This window comes from Giraffa tippelskirchi, chromosome 12 (genome assembly GCF_054371585.1).
Source record: "Giraffa tippelskirchi isolate mGirTip1 chromosome 12, T2T-mGirTip1v1.2.pri, whole genome shotgun sequence".
NCBI classification, from domain to species: Eukaryota; Metazoa; Chordata; class Mammalia; order Artiodactyla; family Giraffidae; genus Giraffa; species Giraffa tippelskirchi.
Window position 1 is genome coordinate 82,510,719 of NC_137286.1, and position 20,283 is coordinate 82,531,001.

General features: G+C 40.5%; 1 pseudogene; it reads left to right on the forward strand.

Annotated features, from left to right (window-relative positions):
• Positions 1-5,212: 5,212 nt before the first annotated feature.
• On the forward strand, positions 5,213-5,866 carry LOC145528626 (transcription factor BTF3 pseudogene; annotated as a pseudogene).
• The last annotated feature ends 14,417 nt before the right edge of the window (positions 5,867-20,283 follow it).

Consider the following 20,283-nt stretch of genomic DNA (forward strand, 5'->3'; position numbering starts at 1 on the left):
GAATATTTACAAGATAGACCATGTATTAGGTCATAGAGGAAAACTCAAAGTCTCTAAATGATCAGTATATTAAAACTGAGTAATCTAGTGAAATTAGAAATTAATTTTTTAAAGTGACTTTTTGAAAAATCCCAAACTAAATAACATTATTTAGACTTGCAAACTAAAATAACATTATTAAAAAATTTTTAAAGCAAAAATAAGGAAAATTTAAAACTGGAAAAGAAAACAGCTAAAAATGTAGAACATAAGAGATATTTTCTTATTTATAGCTTTAAAATACATGACATGGAGATATGAGTTAATGATGTGGGAATCATCTCACCACCATAATGGCATGTAAGTGTACCAAATAACCATGTCGTACACTCTAAACTTATACAATGTTATGTGGCAATTATATCTCAGTAAAGCTGGGGAAAAAAGAAAGAAAAGAAAGGTTTAAAATAAGTAAGCATTTGATGAAGGTAGGTGGGATAAAAGCAACATGAAGTGAAAGTGCTAGTCACTCAGTCATGTCCAACTCTTTGCGACCCCATGGACTGTAGCCCACCAGGCTCCTGCATCCATGGGATTCTCCAGGCAAGAATACTGGAGTGCATCACCATTGACCTCCTCCAGGGGATCTTCCTCACCCAGGGATCAAACTCCAGTCTCCCACATTGCAGTGGATTCTTTACCATCTCAGCCACCGGGGAAGCCCTAAAGCAACATAATGAACTCAGAAAATCATGAAGAAGGGAAGTAGTAAATGAAAAAATCAATAAAACAAATTGATAAATGGTTAAAGCCAGTTCACTTGAAATATTAGTAAAGCAGGCAAACCTCTGATAAAACTACTCTAGAGAAAGATTTTTAAAATTCAAATAAAAATATATAGACAGAAAAGGGAAAATAGCTAGAGATATTTTTTAAGTAATAAGATAGTATCATAAATAACTGGTAATAAATTTGACAACTTGATAAAATGAATACATTCCTAAAGAATAAATAAAGAAATGAATGCAATTTGTGCTACCAGAGGAAATAGATAACTTGAACAAACAATAAATATTAAATACATGCAGTGTTCAAAGATTTACCTCTCAAGACAGGAAAAAAGTGATTTTATAAGTGAGCTTTACTTAACTTTCAAGAAAGCACTAAATTCTAACTTACACAAGTTGTTCCAAAGAAAAGAGAAAAAAAAAAAAGGTACTCAGTTCATTTTAGGCAGCTAATGAAATATTGATTTCCAAATTAGAACAGTAAAAGGAAAAAACCATACAGAATTTCCCTTCTGAATGCACATGTAAATGTAAAATCATACAACATTTGCCTCATAAATAGAAATGTTAATATAGTCCTACAATGTATTACAAACATTAATACTTAAGTTTCAAGTAAGATTTCTCCCACGAATGCAAGAATGGTTTAATACTAGAAAAAAATCAATCAATGTAATTCAGCATATTAATAAACATTCTCAATGCAAGAAAAACATTTGATAAAATACAACCATGCATAACTTTTTAAGAATATAATTTAAAAATAGAAAGGAGTTACTTTATTGGAAATTTATATTTTAAAACCTATAGTTAACACTATGCTTAATGAAGAAATTTTAGAAACATTCCCTTTAGAGTTGAAACTAATACAAGGATTTCCAGAATCCCCACTACTTTTAACATAACTAGAGTTCTGCCGTATACTGTAAGGGAAAAAATGGTATGATTAAGAATGGACAGGAAAAGATAAAACCTTTTTCATTTGCAGATGGTATAATCATCTGTCTAGAAACTAACAGAATCAAATTCAGCATATGAAAGCAATAGTAAAAACAAAAATCCTTTCACAAAAGCAACAAAAAAGACAAAGTTCCGTGGATTAAATTAATAGGAAATACACAAAAGCTCGATGATGAAATATTTAAAGCTCTACTAAAAAATAGAAAATGGTTTGAGTAAATGGAAAGATGTTTCATGGTTTTGGATGATATAACAAAGATGTCAATATTCCTCCAAACTAATCTACAAATTCAATATAATCTCAATTAAAATTCCATCTGGATTTTCTGAGACACTCAATAAAGCTTTCCTGGAGAAACAAAGACTTACACAGAGTTAAGCTGACCTTGAAGACGAGGTGGAGTGTCTGACCTACCAGACTTGGAACACATTTTTTTTTTTAAATTATTTGTTGTTGTTCAGTTGCTCAGTCATATTTGACTCTTTGCGACCCCATGGACTGCAGCACTCCAGGCTTCCCTGTCTTTCACTATTTCCCAGAGTTTGTTCAAACTCGTGTCCATTGAGTCAGTGGTGCCCTCCAACCATCTCATCCTCTGCCGTTCCCTTCTCCTCCTGCCCTCAATCTTTCCCAGTATCAGGGTCCTTTCCAGTCAGTCAGTTTTTCGCATCAGGTGTCTAAAGTATTGGAGTTTCAGCTTCAACATCAGTCCTTCCAATGAATATTCAGGACTGATTTTCTTTAGGATGGACTGCTTGGATCTTCTTGTAGTCCAAGGGACTCTCAAGAGTCTTCTCCAACACCACAGTTCGAAAGTATAAATTCTTCAGCGCTCAGCCTTCTTGCCTGCAATGCAGGAGACCAGGGTTCGATTCCTGGGTTGGGAAGACCCCCTGGAGAAGGAAACAGCAACCCTCTCCAGTATTCTTGCCTGAAGGATCCCATGGACAGAGGAGCCTGGCGGGCTACAGTCCATGGGGTCACAAGAGTCAGACACAACTGAGTGACTCTCAGTCACTCAACTTTCTTTATGGTCCAGCTCTCAAATCCGCACATGACTACTGGAAAACCATAGCTTTGAGTAGAGAGACCTTTGTTGGCCAAGTGATGTCTCTGCTTTTAAATACGCTGTCTAGGTTTGTCATAACTTTTCTTCTAAGGGGCAAGCGTCTTTGGTTCATAGCAAAATTGAGAGGAAGGTGTAGAGATGGATACCTTGCCCCATACATGCATAGGTTCTTTCCCCCATGATCAACACTCACAACCACCCTGCACTAGAATATTCATTACAATCAATGAACCTATATTGACACATCCTAATACTCAAAGTTTATAATCTACATTGGGTTTACTCTTGGTGTTGTAGGTGCTATAGGTTTGGATGATTGTATAATGTCTGCATCTGTCATTATGGTATCACCACAGTATTTTCCCTATGCAAAAATCTTCCGTGCTCCCTCTCTTCAGCCCCACCACTCACCACCTTTCCCTTGGAGACCACTGATCTTTTCACCATCTCCATAGTTTCTTTCTCTCCAGAATGTTATATAGTTGAAAACATGCAGTATGTAGCCTTTTCAGATAGTCTTCTTTCACTCTGTAATACACACTTAAGCTTCTTTCAAGTCTATTCATGAGTGGATAGTTCATTTCATTTTAGTGCTGAATAATATTCCATTGTCTTGAGGTACCATGATTTATTTATCCACTCATCTATAAAAGGACATTTGATTGCCTCCAAGTTTTGGGCAGTTATGAATAAAGCTGCCACAAACATCTATGTGCAGAATTTTGTGTTGGAATGAAATGGAATATGCTTTCCATTTCTTTGTAAATAACAAAGAGTGTGATTGTTGGATCATATCATCAGAGTTTGTTTATTTTTCTAAGAAATTGCCAAACTGTCTTCCAAAGTGATTGAAGCACTTTGCATACCCACCAGCAATAAATTATAGTTTCTGTTGCTTCACATCCTTGCCAGAATTTGATGTTGTCTGTGTTCTGGATTTTGGCCACTTTAATAGGTGCATCTTTCTTTATATAGTTTCAATAACAATCCTTTATCACATGTATTGATTGCAAATACTCTATCCTAGTCTGTGGCTTATCCTGTCATTCTCTTGCCATTGTCTTTTTCAGAGTAGAAGTATTTAATTTTAATGAAGTCCAGCTTATCAATTATTTCTTTCATGGAGCATGCCTTTTTTGTTGTATCTAAAGAGTCATAGCCAACCCAAAGTTATACAAGTTTTTCCTATGTAATTTTCTAGGTGTTTTATAGTTTTGTATTTTATATTTACATTTGTGAACCATTTGGGGCTTCCCAGGTGGCCCTAGTGGTAGAGAACGACCTGCCAATACAGGTAGACTAAGAGATTCAGGTTGATCCCTGGGTGGGGAAGATCCCCTAGAGAAGAGCACAGCCACTAATACCAATATTCTTGCCTCGAGAATCCTATGGACAGAGGAACCTAGAGGGCTGCAGTCCGTAGGACCATACAGTCAGACACACCTGAAGCAACTTAGCATGCATGCATGTGCTCCGTTATGAGTTAATTTTAAGAGGGTATAAGGTCTGTGTCTAGATTTATTTTTTTCATATGGATGTCCAGTTGTTCCATTACCATTTGTTAAAAAGACTAACTTTGTTCCATTACTGCTTTTAGTCCTTTGCCAAAGATCAATTAGCTATATTTATGTGGATCTATTTCTGGGCTCTCTAGTCTGTTTCATTGATCTACTTGTCTATTCCGTTACCATTACCACACTATCTTGATCACTATAGTTTTACAGTAAGTCTTAAAGTTGAGTATTGTCAGTCCTCCAACTTTGTTCTTCTCTACCAGTATTGTTTTGGTTTTGGGGTGGGGTCTTTTGCCTAGAATATTACTTAAAGCTATAGTGAAATAATAATATGGTTTGGCTCAAGTAACTCAGAGACAGATTCATCCATATACAAGAACCTGTTATGCAATAAATGTAGCATCAAAAGGAAAAAAAAAAAAACAGACGGCTTAGTAGATGCTGTTAGGAAAATTTCTTTGCTGTAAAAAGGAAAATAAATGAACACTTCATACAAAGGTGAACGCCAGGTGAATTAAAGACATAAACATAAAAGGTAATAGAATAAAGTTACTAGAAGAAAACTAAGTTTTATTTGTAATCTGGTGTTGGGAAGAACTTAAAACTTCAAATGCATATACTATTAGGCAAAAATGGATGAATATAACATCAACCTTAAAGATTTGTGTTCAGCCAAATTTACCATTGAAAAAAATTAATAAACGACCAGCAAAACAAGGGAAGATATTTGCAATGTCTAAAGCTGACAAAAAGCTAATAGGTAGAATATCCAGGAAATGCCTACCAATCAAGAAGCAAAGGACAGAAACTGCAATAACATAAAGTAGCAAGACACAGGCAAAGCATTTGAATAGGCAATGTACAGAAGACACCCGAAAAAAAGCAACAAGCTCATGATAAAATGTACCAAAACAACTGGTAATGAGATAACACAAAAACAAAAATGCTTGTCACTTTACACCTGCTAAGACTGTTAGAGCTAGCTGTCATCTTGCACTCCCGTCTGTGTGTGCCTAATCTCAGCTGGTCTGCCCGAGACCTCCTGAGCGCCACCCCTCGAAGTCCCAACCCCCATCCCCACCCCCACCAGCTCCATTTCCACTGCAACAAGACGAAAGAAATGATCACGAATCAGGAGAAACTACAGGCACGAGCGCTCATTGACGGGAAGAAATTGCTCGCAGAAAGAAGGTTCACAGAACAACCACAGCAGATAGCAAAAACCTTCAGTCCTCTTTAAAGAAGCTAGAGGTAAAATCATCTCCTACTCAAGAGGTGAATGTGGTCACAAACCAAGGAACCATTATCCACTTTAACCACCCTGAAGCATCTCTGGCAACACACACTGTCACCATTTCAGTCCACGCTGAGACAAAGCCGCTGACAGAAATGCTACCCTGGGCGCAGGTCGTCTGACCGTCTAAGGAGACTGAGTGAAGCTCTGCGCAAACAATCTGGGGGCAGAAAAGCACCATTCGCTCCTGGAGAGGATGCTGATGAAGTTCCAGATCTTGTGGAGAATTTTGAAGAGTCTTCCATGAACGAACGAAACTGAATTGAGTCATCCTCTGAAGAAGACAAAACTTGAAGTGACTGAGACTGCTATTTCATATGATGATTGCTTTTTAAAATTTTGTCCATAAATTTTGATAAAACCTAGATCATTAACATTTTGAAGCCCAAGCCCCTGGACACTGCAGCTCTTTTCAGTTTTTGCTTATACACAATTCATTCTTTCAAGCTAATTAAGCTGAGGAAGCCTGGGGATAAAGTTTGAAACAAAGATTAACAACGTTTTTTGCCTAGAGAAAAATAAATAAAGAAAAAGTTTTAAAAAAGGAGCCTATTATACAGAGTGAGGTAAGTCAGAAAGAAAAACACCAATACAGTACATTAATGCGTATATATGGAATTTAGAAAGATGATAATGACGACCCTATATTCAAGAAGCAAAAGAGACACAGATGTAAAGAGCAGACTTTTGGACTCTATGGGAGAAGGGGAGGGTTGATGATTTGAGAGAATAGCTTTGAAACATGTATATTACCATATGTGAAATAGATGGCCAGTCCAAGTTCAATGCGTGAAGCAGGGCCCTCAAAGCCGGTGCTCTGGGACAACCCAGAGGGATGGGAGGGAGGGAGGTGGGGGGTGTGGTTCAGGATGGGGAACACATGTACACCCATGGCTGATTCAGGTCACTGTATGGCAAAAACCACTACAATATTGTAAAGCAATTAGCCTCCAATTAATTTTAAAAAGCATAAAAAGAGACTGTTAGAAGTTGGAAAGGTGGATGAACTCAAGCATCAGGTGGGGATGTAGAAATATAAGCATCCCCATTCACTGCCAGTCTTCCTGGGTGGCATCTGTGGTAAAGAACCCTCCTGTCAATGCATGAGACATAAGAGATGCAGGTTACACCCCTGGGTTGGGAAGATTCTCTGGAGGAGGGCATGGCAACCCACTCCAGTATTCTTGCCTGGAGAATCTCATGGACAGAGGAGCCTGGTGGGCTACAGTGCACAGGGTTGCAAAGAGTCGGACACGACTGAGATGACTTAGAAAGCATGCACCATTCACTGCTGGTGAGGTTGTAGACCAATGAGAGGAATCAGACCTGCTCACTCAAACTAGATATGTGTGTTTCCTCCAGCCCCAAAATTTTGCTCTTAAATATACATCCAAGGCAACTTCCTACATAGGTTCATAAGGGGACATGTTTGAGGATACACATCTAGCATTGCTCAGGAAAACAGGGAACTGGGGCAACCAAGATTTCATCACTGGGAGAGTCAAGACAATAGGGATTATTAACAAAGCCAAAAGTTGGATTTTTTTAAAGAACAATAATATTGACAAAATGGTAGTGATATCGATCAAGAAAAAAGAAGGCACAAATATACATCCTTAGGAATGAAAATAAGATGTAACTACATGCAGCAGAAATTTTTTAAAATAATAACAATAATATGAACGACTCCATGCCAAAAATTTGAAAACTTAAATAGGACGAAAAATTCCTACAAAATTCCTAGAAATAGGAAACTAGAATAATTTTATATCTCTTTTTAAAACACTTGAGTCAGCAGTTAAAAATCTTTCTATGCAGAAAAATAAAGGATTTTGCCAACAAACTCTACCAAACATTTGAGGAACAAAGTATGTTAATTGTACAAAAAACGTACCCAATAGACAAGCAAAAGAGAGAATACTCTCGAACTTAATGTATGAGGCTGGCAGCACAACCTCAGTTCTAAAATCTGACAAGGACAGTTTGAGAAAAGAAAATTACAGACTCAATTTCATTTGTGAACATAGATGCAAAATAACTAAATAAAATGTTATCAAATAAAGTCCAGTCACATATGAAAAAAAGATAATATGTCATGAACAAATATAGGCCAGGATTGAAAGTTTGGTTTAACATTAGAGAATCAATTTAATGTACTTTACCACTCTTGTGGCTCAGCTGGTAAAGAATCCACCTGCAATGCGGGAAACCTGAGTTCGATCCCTGGGTTGGGAAGATCCCCTGGAGAAGGGAAAGGCTACCCACTCCAGTATTCTGGCCTCGAGAATTCCATGGTCTGTATAGTCCATGGGGTCGCAAAGAGGCGGACACAACTGAGCGACTTTCACTCTCACCACATTAAAAGATAAAATAAGAAAAAGCATGGTAACTGATAATAGACATAGGATTTCTTTGGGGCATAATAAAAAAATTTCTAAAATTAAATTGTGGTATGGTTGCATCATGTTTTCAATATACAGAAAGGCATTGAATGATATAATTTAAAGAGATCCATGGTGTGGTATGTGAATTATGTCTCAATAAAGCTGCTTTAAAATAAGAAGACAAGGTGTCTATCATCTGTTCAACACTGTCCTGATGACCTTAGGTAGTGTAATAAAACAAGAATGGAGGGAAGGAAGGAAGGAAAGGACAAATGGAGGGAAGGAGAGAAGAAAGAAAGAGGGGAGGAGGGTGGGTGGGAGGTAGAGAGAGAAGGGTAGATGGAGAGAGGGAGGCAGGGCAGGAAGGGGGGATAAAGGGATGGAGGGGTGGAGGGAAGAGGGAGTTAGGTTAGAAAAAGAAACAGCACTGACAATTCCAACATATGAGAGCTCCCCAAGATCTAAGTTACGAGAACTCACTATAATTTTATCCCTCAGTACTGTCCGACCCTGTGCGACCCCACAGGCTATACAGTCGATGGAATTCTCCGGGACTGAATACTGGAGTGGGTAACCTATCCGTTCTCCAGGGGATCTTCCCAACCCAGGGATTGAACTGGGGTTCCCTACATTGCAGGAGGATTCTTTACCAACTGAACTATCAAGGAAGCCCTCTTATAAGAAAGCCACTAATATACCAAATCAGTATTCAAAAATTAATTGCATTCCTATATATCCTCAACAACACTTAGAAAATACAACTTTTTTAAAGATGATAGAAAATACAGTTTTTTTAAAGGTGAAAGTGAAGTTGCTCAGTCGTTTCCAGCTCTTTCAGAACCCATGGACTATAGCCCGCCAGGCTCCTCCATCCATGGGATTTTCCAGGCAAGAATAATGGAGTGGGTTGCCATTTCCTTCTCCAGGGGATCTTCCTAACCCAGGGACAGAACCTAGGTCTCCCACATTCAGGGCAGACACTTTACCATCCGAGCCACCAGGGAATCCCTAAGGCTGACTTGTGAGGAGTGGGATCGACATCATAATACTCCCCAAAGATGTGAAGTACTAGGAATAAATTTAACAAAAGGTATGCAAAATCTTCATGGAAAAATTATAAAATTCTATTGAAAGACATGATTGAAGAGCTAAATAAATGGAGAGACATACCATGTTCATGAGTGAAGAACCCAATATTGCAAAGACAACAATGCTTCCCAAACTGATTTACAGCTGTGGTGTAATTCCACACAAAATACTGCAGTGTACATCTAGAAGCTGAGAAGCTGATTCTAAAATGAATACAGAAAAGCAAAGGCCCCGACGGGCAAGACATGCCAGAAGTATAGAGTGAGGGGGCTTGATGTACCACACAACAAGAATTATTATAAAATTGCAGAAAGTAACATTGCACTCAAGAGTGGACCAGGCTACTCAAGTTTACACAATTTGAATACCTTCTAAAGAAAATAATGGATGATTACAAATTCTAATTCAAGGATCCATGCCAATGAAGGGCACTGAAGTTTAAACTTCTTCAGCTTCACGGTGAACTCACATCCACCCGCATGGCAATAAAGTTGGAAGAAACAAATATAGCAACAGAGTAAATTCAAGAGCCCAGAAAGAGACCAACTCATATAAACGGATGCTGCATTTAAGACTGAAATAGAATTACAGATCAGTTGAGAAAGGATGGGCTTTTCTGATGCTGGAACAATTTGATATCATTTTGGAGCCTTCCTCACATCATCCTTAAAAATTCATTCCAAATCAAGGTCACTTAAAAACTTAAATGCAGGAGGCAAACTTATGAAATGTATAAAGGAAAATACTGAAAAAATCTTTATGATCTCAGGGTAAAGAAGATTTCTTAAGACATACAAGGTACAAGCTACAGAGAAAAAGATTTTTTATTTGAAGTTAATTTGAAAGATTAACTTAAGAACTAGTTTGCACCAAGAGACAGTATAAAGAAGGGGAAAAGACAAAATATTTTGTAAAATATAGTACATCTAGAAATGGTGCTAAATGGAACAAGCATTTGTTATCTAGAAAACTCATTCATGTAGAAAGACTTGAACACCCATGATGATCGATGATGTATTATAAGAGACCATATTAAAAACTGACTCATTGGAAAAGATCCTGATGCTGGGAAATATTGAAAGCAGGAGAAGGGGATGAAAGAGGATGAGATTGTTGGATGGCATTATCAACTCAATGGACATGAGCCTGAACAGACTCCAGGAGGTAGTGAAGGACAGGGAACATAGCGTGCTGCATTCCATGGGGTTTCAGAGAGTCGGACATGACTGAGTGACTGAGCAACAAATATTTTAAATAAAATAATTATGCATAAATGTTTTCATATTTTCTTTTCATACCTAATAGAGAGCACCTCCACTTTAGAGAACACTGCTAAAAAAAAAAAAAAAAACCTAATGAAATTTCTTGGATCTGTTAATAACCCATGAATCTAGATTTCCTAATCTTACTTTCCTCGTACAGTCCTTCACTGAGCCCCAAAGTCAATTTTTGAAAATTATTTTTAGAAAGGAAATTTTTAGAAGCTTAAAGTCATGAAACCCTTATTAAAGAAAAATTAAATCATGGGGAAAGTTTCAGTGGTATAGCTGAGTACCTGCTATGTGGCAAGCTCCATGCAGAAAATTGGGGTGAACGAGAAGGCAGAACAGGGTCTTACACTTAGAAGCTTTTAGTCTAGTGGGAGAGACAGTCATTAATTCAAGAATCACTCAGATCGAAGTTCAACTATGATGGAGATAAGTGTTACTGATACATGGGTTGTGCAAGTGTGAAATAGAAGTGGTCTGGTCAGTGATGACAGAACTGAGCTATGAGAAAAGAATAGGCAAGATCCAGGCAAGCGTGTTGGGGGAAGGAGCAGGGAGAGGTAATAGGAAGAAAATTCCAGGTAGAGGGACCAGCTAGTGCCAGAGGCCCTATAGCAGAAATTGCACAGAGTTTGTAGTTAAAAACCACAACAAAAATAAAAGTAAAGTCACAATAACAAATAAGTAAACAGTAGCTTGCTTGGGTGAGAAAACGGTGCACTGTTATTGAATAAGTAACAGCAGTTTCTTATCCAGACTTCAGTTCATAACTAACCTTTTTATATGACTAACAATACCTACCCTGCCTACTTTCTGATTTCAATTCAGGTTACACTTGGGAAGGGGTGAATTTTTACAAGGTGAACCCAAAAGTAACATGTAAAGACAATGAGAAAGGAAACTGGTGGGTTCAAAAAATTATATGGGCACGCTTAACACTTGCAAGTCATTTCACTCGAGCACATAAAGCCTAAAACTTCGTTTGTTCCACATTCTGTGAAAAGACAGTCAGTAGTTCATTCCTGAATATTTAAGGAATGCCAAGTATGCACCAGACAATGTGAGAGGTGTGCACAGATGTAAAGCGTGGTCCCTCAGGGAGTTTGCTGTTCCCAGTGAATTAGTCACTAATGGGGGAGCCACGTGGGAAACTGAGGAAGGGAGAGGTGACTGGGGCATTGTTTGGGTGTATGCCAACCTCCCTGAAGACTCGGAACAGGAAAGAGCAAACAATACCGGATAAAACAAAGCTGATTGGTGTGTGCATGCACGCTTAGTCAGGTCTGACTCTTTGAGACCCCATGGACTGTCGCCTTCCAGACTCTTCCGTCCTTGGGATTTCTCAGGCAAGAATCCTGGAGTGGATTGCCGTTTCCTCCTTCAGGAGATCTTCCCGACCCAGGGATCAAACCTGAGGCATCTTCTACACTGGCAGGCAGATTCTTGACCACTGCACCACCTGGGAAGTCCAATAGATGGGAGAATTGCTATAATATTCTTTGCAAAGGCAAGAAGGCATGGGATCTGGTGTACACGTAGGTGGATCGGCCTTAGATAGAAGCGTGCAGAGTTGAGCTAAGGTAAGTAGAATATGTAGGTGCAAAATCCTGGTAGTGTTTATCGTGGTCAGGCTGAAAGTATTCTTTACTTTCCTTGTTCTCAGTGAAGGAGGAAATGCAATCATCAACTGAAAGATGCAGACAGAGGAGGAGGCGTTGCAGGTTTAAGGACAGGTATAAAATGTTATTCTAGGAGTGTAGATGGGCAGATGGACTAGGGAGATCCGTTGCCTGGGAGCCTGAACCTCCCTTTCAGGTTCATAGCTCTAAACTATGAGCTTACAGTCAGCACAACTGTGTCTTTCACTTGCCGGGTTCATCCGTATGGAGTGGTGTTTATCCTGACCATACCTTCACACTCTTTAAAAACTGTGAAGCAGGACATGTATACAGAAAAGGATGTAAGACATTTTTCTGGAACCATCTAGTTCAAGAAATAGAACATTCCTAGCATCACAGAAACTGTGTTCCTTCTAGATTGTAATCCTTTCCTCCTCACTCTAAGTAATCACTATGCTGGCTTATGATAATCATTTCACTGCCTTTCTCCTAAGTCTTATCACACGTGTATGGTTTCCAAAACAATATGATTTGCTTTTCCTCTTTTTGAGTTGCATTTTTTGGTCATAGCTCTTTTACTTACAATTTTTTGGTGAAGTTAACCCACTTTGTTGCATGTATATGTAGTTCACTCATCGTGATTTCATTGTGCATGTGTGCACGCTAAGTCGTTTCAGTTGTGTCTGACTCCAAGTGACTCCATGGACTATAGCTCGTCAGGATCCTCTGGCCATGGGATTCTCCAGGCAAGAATACTGGGGTGGGTTGCCATGCCCTCCTCCAGGGGATCTTCCCAACCCAGGGATTGAACCTTCGTCTCTTACATCCTACATCGGTAGGCAAGTTCTTTACCAGTAGTGTCACCTGGGAAGCCCATTATTTCATTTTATATATGTATAATTTATCCATTTTATTATTTAAAAAAACATAAATCCTTCCAAAAAAAATTGCTGTTGAAGAAAGAAAATGTAATCATGTTACTTGGCTCTGAAGAGTAAGATATTCAAATATTACTCATAATAAATCATCACTGCTATAAGTAAAAAATAATTCTTTGAAGGATGGAGGGGGAAAGAGTGGAGAGGTAGATGATCATAATAAACAATAGATAATATCTAGAGTTGAGGTGGCACAGTGGTAAAGAATCTGCCTGCCAATGCAGGAGACACAGGAGACAGGGTTTGATCCCTGTGTCAGGAAGCTCTCCTGGGGGAGGAAATGGCAACCCACTCAGTATGCTTGCCAGGGAATTCCAAGGACACAGAAGCCTGGAAGTCTACAGTCCATGAGGTGGCAGAGAGTCGGACACAACTGAGCACACATGCGCACAGAGTTGAAAACCAGTAAATAACTACTCAAAGCAGCAGCTAAAAGTGTTCAACCAGCTTGCCACTATGAGATGGGCTGAGGGGTGTTTATGTGTGGACAGCAGTTCTTTCTTCAGGGATTTTTTTTCATCAGGTCCATATACGTATTACTTTGATTTTTTTATCTTTCTATTTTATATTGGATATAGTCTATTAACAATGTGATAGTTCCAGGTGCACAGCAGAGCAATTCACTCATACATATACATGTATCCATTCTCCCGCAAACTCCCCTCCCATCCAGGCTGCCATATAGCACTGAGCAGAGTTCCCTGTGCTATACAATATGTCCTTGTTGGATATCCATTTTAAATATAGCAGTGTCTACATCAGTTCAGTTCAGTCGCTCAGTCGTGTCCGACTCTTTGGGACTCTATGGACTGCAGCACGCCAGGCCTCCTGTCCATCACTAACTACTGGAGCCTGCTCAAACTCATGTCTATTGAGTAAGTGATGCCGTACAACCATCTCAACCTCTGTCGTCCCCTTCTCCTCCTGCTCTCAATCTTTCCCACGATCAGAATCTTTTCCAACAAGTCAGCTCTTGGCATCAAGTGGCCAAAGTATTGCAGCTTCAGCTTCAGCATCAGTCCTTCCAATGAATATTCAGGACTGATCTCCTTTAGGATTGACTGGTTGGATCTCCTTGCAGTCCAAGGGACTCTCAAGAGTCTTCTCCAACACTACAGTTGAAAAGTATCAATTCTTCCACGTTCAGCTTTCTTTATAGTCCAACTCTCACATCCATACATGACTACTGGAAAAACCATAGCTTTGACTAGATGGACCTTTGTTGGCAAAGTAATGTCTCTGCTTTTTAATATGCTGTCTAAGTTCGTCACAGCTTTTCTTCCAAGGAGCAAGCGTCTATTAATTTCATGGCTGCAGTCACCATTGGCAGTGATTTTGGAGCCCAAGAAAATGAAGTCTGTCACTGTTTCCATGGTCTCCCCATCTATTTGCCATGAAGTGATGGGACTGGATGCCATGATCTTCGTTTTCTGAATGTTGAATTTTAAGCCAGCTTCTTCACTCTCCTCTTTCACTTTCATCAAGAGGCTCTTTAGTAGCTCTTCAATTTCTGCCGTAAGAGTGGTGTCATCTGCGTATCTGAGGTTATTGATATTTCTCCCAGCAATCTTGATTCCAGCATGTGCTTCATACAGCATGGCATTTCACATGATATACTCTGCATATAGGTTAAATAAGCAGGGTGACAATATACAGCCTTGATGTACTCCTTTCCCTATTTGAAACCAGTCTGTTGTTCCATGTCTGGTTCTAACTGTTGCCTCCTGATCTGCATACAGATTTCTCAGGAGGCAGGTCAGGTGGTCTTGTATTCCCATCTCTTGAAGAATTTTCCAGTTTGTTGTGACCTACACAAAGCCAAAGGCTTTGGCATAGTCAATAAAGCAGAAGTAGATGTTTTTCTGGAATTCTCTTACTTTTTCTATGATCCAACGAATGTTGGCAATATGATCTCTGGTTCCTCTGCCTTCCCAAATCCAGCTTGAACATCTGGAAGTTCACAGTTCACGTTCTGTTGAAGCCTGACTTGGAGAATTTTGAGTATTACTTTACTAGCGTGTGAGATGAGTGCAATTGTGTGATAGTTTGAACATTCTTTGGCATTGCCTTTCTTTGGGATTGGAATGAAAACTGACCTTTTCCAATCCTGTGGCCACTGCTAAATTTTCCAAATTTGCTGGCATATTGAGTGCAGCACTTTAACAACATCATCTTTTAGGATTTTCAATAGCTCAACCAGGATTCCATCACTTTCACTAGCTTTGTTCATAGTGATGCTTCCTAAGGCCTACTTGACTTTGCACTGGAGGATGTCTTGCTCTAGATGAGTGACCGAACCATCATGGTTATGTCTCATGAATATCTTTTTTGTATAGTTCTTCTGTGTTTTCTTGCCAACTCTTCTTAATATCTTCTGCTTCTGTTAGGTCCATACCATTTCTGTCCTTTATCAAGCCCATCTTTCCATGAAATGTTCCCTTGGTATCTCTAATTTTCTTGGAGAGATCTCTAGTCTTTCCAATTCTATTGTTTTCCTCTATTTGCATTGATCACTGAGGAAGGCTTTCTTATCTCTCCTTGCTATTCTCTGGAACTCTGCGTTCAAATGGGTATATCTTTCCTTTTCTCCTTTGTCTTTCACTTCTCTTCTTTTCACAGCTATTTGTAAGACCTCCTCAGACAACCATTTTGCCTTTTTGCATTTCTTTTTCTTGGGGATGGTCTTGATCACTGCCTCCTGTACAATGTCACGAACCTCTGTCCATAGTTCTTCAGGCACTCTATCAGATCTAATCCCTTGAATCTATTTCTCACTTTCACTGTATAATCGTAAGGGATTTGATTTAGGTCATATCTGAATGGTCTAGTGGTTTTCCCTACTTTCTTCAATTTAAGTCTGAATTTGGCAATAAGGAGTTCATGATCTGAGCCACAGTGAGCTCCTGGTCTTGTTTTTGCTGACTGTATAGAGCTTCTCCATCTTTGGTTGCAAAGAATATTATCAATCTGATTTTGGTATTGGCCATCTGGTGATGTCCATATGTAGAGTCTTCTCTTGTGTTGTTGGAAGAGGGTGCTTTCTATGAGCAGTGTGTTCTCTTGGCAAAACTTATCCTTTGTCCTGCTTCATTCTGTACTCCAAGGCCAAATTTGCCTATTACTCCAGGTATCTCTTGACTTCCTACTTTTGCATTCCAGTATCCTATGATGAAAAGGACTTCTTTTTGGGTGTTAGTTCTAGAAGGTCTTGTAGATCCTCATAGAACCATTCAACTTCAGCTTCTTCAGCATGAGTGGTTGGGGCATAGATTTAGATTACCATGACATTGAATGGTTTGCCTTGGAAATGAACAGAGATCACTCTGTCATTTTTGAGATTGCATCCAAGTACTGTATTTCAGACTCTTTTATTGACTATGAGGGCTACTCCATTTCTTCATAGGGATTCTTGCCCACAGTAGTAGATATAACGGTCATCTGAATTAAATTCCCTCACTCCAGTCCATTTTAGTTACATGATTCCTAAAATGTGACTCTTACCATTTCCTGTTTGACCACTTCTAATTTACCTTGATTCATGGACATAACATTCCAGGTTCCTATGCAATATTGCTCTCTACAGCATCAGACTTTACTTCCATCTCCAGTCACATCCATAACTGGGCATTGTTTTTGCTTTGGTTCCATCTCTTTCATTCTTTCTGGAGTTATTCCTCAACTCTTCTTTGGTAGCATGTTGGCACCTACCAATCTGGGGAATTCATACTTCAGTGTCTTATCTTTTTGCCTTTTCATACTGTTCATGGGGTTCTCAAGGCAAGAATACTGAAGTGGTTTGCCATTCCCTTCTCCAGTGGACCACATTTTGTCAGAACTCTCCACCATGACCAGTCTGTCTTGGGTGGTCCTATAGGGCATGGCTCACAGTTTCATTGAGTTAGACAAGGCTGTGGTCCATGTGATCAGTTTGATTACTGTTCTGTAATTGTGGTTTTCATTCTGTCTGCCCTCTGATAAGGATAAGAGGCTTATGGAAGCTTCCTGATGGGAGAGACTGACTGTTGGGGAAATGGTCTTGCTCTGATGGGCAGGGCCATGCTCAGTAAATCTTCAACTCAATCTTCTATTGATGGGCAGGGCTGAGTTCCCTCCCTGTTGTTTGACCTGAGACCAAACTATGGTGGAGGTAGTGAAGATAATGGTGACCTCCTTCAAAGGGTCCCGTGCACACTGCCACACTCAGTGCCCCTGACCCTGCAGCAGGCCACTGCTGACCCACACCTCCACACATTCCAGGCAAGTCTGGGTCAGTCTCTTGTGGGGTCACTGCCCCTTTCTCCTGGGTCCTGGTGCACAAAAGGTTCTGTTTGTGCCCTCCAAGAGTCTGTTTCTCCAGTCCTGTGTAAGTTCTCTAATCAAATCCCACTGGCCTCCAAAGTCAAATTCTCTGGGGGTTCTCAGTCCCTTTGGCAGATCCCTAGGTTGGGAAATCTGTTGTGGTTCCTAGAACTTTCTTAACAGTGCGAGAATTTCTGTGGTATAATCGCTCTGCATTTTGTGGGTCGTCTGCTCGGCAGCTCTATGGTGGGGTTAATGGTGACCTCCTCCAAAAGGGTTTATGCCACCCCCAGTATGCTGCACCCAGAGCCCCTGCCCTGTGGCAGGCCACTGCTGACCTGTACCTCTGCAGGAGATCAAACACTCAAAGGCAGGTCTGGCTCAGTCTCTGTGGGGTCTCTGGGTCCTGGTGCACACAAGGTTTTGTTTGAGCCCTCCAAGCGTCCCTAGTGGGTATAGGGTTTGATTCTAAACACGATTTCACCCCTCCTACTATCTTGTGGGGGCTTCTCCTTTGCTCTTGGACATAGGGTATCTTTTTTTGGTGGGATCCAACATTCTCCTGTCGAAGGTAGTTCAGCAGCGAGTTGTAATTTTGGAGTTCTCGCAGGAGAAGATGAGAACACGTCCTTCTACTCCGCCGTCTTGAGAGTTATCTCAAGATGTACATACCCATCCCAAACTCCCAATCTATCCTTTACCCCTCACCCTTCCCTGCCAGGTAACCATAAGTTGATTCTCTAAGTCTGTGAGTCTGTTTCTGTTTTATAGATAAGTTCATTTGCAACTTTGATCATTTTTAAACACATGCTATCTTTTTTTTTTAGTTATTTATATTTTTAACTTTTAATTTGTATTGGGTTATAGCCAATTAACAATGTTGTGATAGTTTCAGGTCAACAGGGAAGGGACTCAGTCATACATACACATATATCCATTCTTCCCCGAACTCCTCTCCCATCCAGTCTGCCACATGTTATCTTTGAAAGAAACTATTACAAAGCAAAGTCTACATAAGGTTTGCAGTGCAGCAGATAAATCGATAAATAAACAATAAAAGGTGAGCATAGCTTTATGAAGAGACACAAGAGGGAGTTGAAGGAAGGAAGTCCGTAAAAAAGCTATTAAAATCCTCCTCCAGGACACAGCCCAAGTGGTCCCCAACTAGAGAACCAAGATGTGGTCATTTCCATTTTCCCTGAGAGCCGTGTTATTCCAATGTCCTGTTTCTTTCCTGCCAGATGAGCTTGTCCCAGGCCCAGGGGCTTCCCAGGTGGTGCTAGTGGTAAAGAACCCACTAAGAGACACAGGTTTGATCCCAGGGCTGGGAAGATCCTCTGGAGACAGCATGGCAACCCAGTCCAGTGTTCTTGCCTGAAGAATCTCATGGACAGAGGAGCCTGGAGGGCTACATTCCACGGGGTCGCAGAGAGTCGGATACAGCTGAAGGGACTGAGCACAGTACAGGGCACTTGGCAGGCTGCGCTGAGGCACTGCCACCGTTGTGTGCCTGCTCTGCACATTTCCTCAACAACGCTGAGGCCATCTTCCAAACGCTAAACACACAAGCAGGCAGAGCAGAGAGCCTGGCGTGTAAAACCTACCCCTTATCTCATCTTGCTGCTCGTCTCCACTTGAGAAATCACTATGCACTGTTGTCCTATCTCCCACATTTTGCAGAATGATAAACTCACCATAAAAAGAAAAACGTAGACGTTTTTTGGGAAAGTCACTGCACATGTTCAGTTGTTCTAGAAAGTCCTCTTGGGAGAGATTTGTTCTAAGGACATTTTCTTCTTTGTAGAAAGGAAGGCAGAAAGAGGCTAATTCTCAAAGTGCTGACAGCCCCCTCAGCCCCCTCCAGAGAGCAATACTGTCACTCACCTGCCGGGGGAAACGTGTACATTTAGAGCGAATCTCTCTCCTGGATCCCATATATGAAATAACCATTTACCTTTGGGTGACACTGAAGTATCTATCACCCCACTCACCTTCTCTCATCTCTTCTGCTTCCTCCAGGGTCAGAAACACTAATGGAAAGCTATCGATCAATTTGAGTGAAAAGCTGAAAAGGTTACTGAGAGTCAAGGGGACCCAGTTCTCAAGGGGCAGGACGTACAGCCGAGCTTCCAACTCAGTCAAGGACTTATCTTCAGAGAAAGGTGCTGTATCCTGACAAGGGCTACTGACACTGCTCTCAAGGGAATGGAGGCAGGGACTGACTCACCTTTGGCTAGCGCCAGAACTTCCCCGGGAGGAACCTGATGAGAGTTTGGAAATATTTTACCTCTTGTTTTTGGCAGCTTTTAAATGACTAGCCATTCAATTTTTTTAATTTAACCCCACCATCTTCCAGTTCAAAGATTGGTCAGCTTCATCTTATAAAGACACAGTGAGGAGGACAGAAGAGGGTAGGAGTGAAGCTCTGCGGGACTGGAGGGATGGTGGCCACAAGCAGTCCTGATGGGAGGAAAGCTCCCTTCAGAGATGGCAGCGCTTTAGGGGCTTCCCTGAAAACTCCAATACTTTGGCCACATGATGCAAAGAGCTGACTCACTGGAAAGGACCCCGATGCTGAGAAAGATTGAAAGCAGGAGAAGAATGGGACGACAGAGGATGAGATGGTTGGATGGCATCATCAATTCAATGGACATGAGTTTGAGCGAACTCGAGGAGATAGTGAAGGACAAGGAAGCCTGGTGTGCTGCAGTCCATGGGGTTGCAAAGAGTCAGACACAACTGAGCAATTGAATGACAACTGGTGGTCCAGTGGTTAAGGATCCACCTTCCAATGCAAGGGACTCAGTTGGTTTGATCCCTCTTTGGGAAACTTAGATTTCACATGCCATGAGGCAACTAAGCCCAACTAGAGAAAGCCAACGCACCACGACGAACACCCAACGCAGCCAAAAAGATAAATAAATAAAAGATGGCAGAGTTTTAAAAGCCAGCTCTGGGCAGGACAAGGAAGGAAGCTTGACCTATGTTTTCTCTGCAATGAATTATTTGTTCATCGGCAGCCAAGATGTCTTCCACTATTATAAAGATAAATTGCTAGAGACATCACAAAGTTTAGAAGGA